Raw genomic sequence first — 1,076 nt, 5'->3', positions numbered from 1 at the left:
CGTGTGGCAGGTCCTGTCCAGGCAATGCGGGGGGGCAAGGCAGCAGGGCCAGTCTATCGGGCACCTTTGGCCTCCGAATGGCCCCATCTAGAGCTGGGTTCTGTCCCCAAACTGCTCCTTCCCCACCTTTCCCATCTCGGTCATCACAGTTCTTCTAGGGGTCCTGCCAACATCTCAAGGTTGTTTTTGACCTCTCTCTCTCCTGCACACCCACATCCAAACTGTTACACAGCGTCTCGATGCCACCTACGAAATCCATCTAGAATCTAGACCCTTCTCCCCAACTCTGGCAGGGCCCCCTCCTCTCCCACAAGGACACCCCAGCAGCCTCCTCCCTAGTCTCTTGCTCCTGCCCCCACGCCTGGGAGCACCTGAGTCATGGTGGGACCTTCCAGGAGGGCTCAGCGCCCCACCTGTGTACACATCAGGTACAAGCTAAGTCCTCACCATGACCCATGACCTGTAAGTCATTCCTCTATCTGGTCCCCCATCATCCCTCTGACCTCATCACTTTCTTCCCCTCAGTTCCTCACTCACTTGCTCCCTCACAGCTTCCACCACACTGGCCCCTGCTATTCCTGCCTACCGCACCCACCCCCAGGTCCTGTGGTGCCAGGCATCCGCCCAGCCCAACTTTGCAGTAGCTACTCCCGCTCCATGGCTAGCTTGTTCCCAGAGGTCCACGTGGGTCCCTCCCTTGCATCCTATAGACCTTGGCTCAAATGCTACCTTCTCAATGAAGGGTCCTTACCTGCCTTATTGCTGATTGTAAACTGCCTTCTCTTGCTCCCCAGGTCTTTCTCTTCTGTTTATGTTTTCTTATATTTCTTATGCCTACCATCTGATGTACCACATATTTTACATATTCAAAAGTAAATATGAGGGGGAACCAGCAGTTAGCGTAATGGCTATGTCGCTGGATTCCCACGTAGTTGACCGCGGTTCGTGTCCCGGACCCGGTGGCTTAAAAAACTCACGCTGGGCACGTGTGCGTGCGTGCCCAAGATCCCGAGAAGAGAATGGAGGAGAAGGGATTGCGGCGTGACCATCCCCCCTGGGGGGGTGATTTCTCGCTT

General features: G+C 55.4%; 1 protein-coding gene across 1 annotated transcript in view; it reads right to left on the bottom strand.

Annotated features, from left to right (window-relative positions):
• The window catches only part of ARHGAP33 (Rho GTPase activating protein 33), a 17,581-nt gene that overhangs the window by 7,216 nt on the left and 9,289 nt on the right, over positions 1–1,076 (bottom strand). The gene's annotated exons all lie outside the window — the stretch shown is intronic.

This window comes from Tupaia chinensis, unplaced genomic scaffold, assembly GCF_000334495.1.
Source record: "Tupaia chinensis unplaced genomic scaffold, TupChi_1.0 Scaffold149922_1, whole genome shotgun sequence".
Taxonomy (NCBI): domain Eukaryota; kingdom Metazoa; phylum Chordata; class Mammalia; order Scandentia; family Tupaiidae; genus Tupaia; species Tupaia belangeri.
The sequence above is the reverse complement of the archived record's forward strand: the minus strand, read 5'-3'. Positions and strand labels throughout refer to the sequence as shown.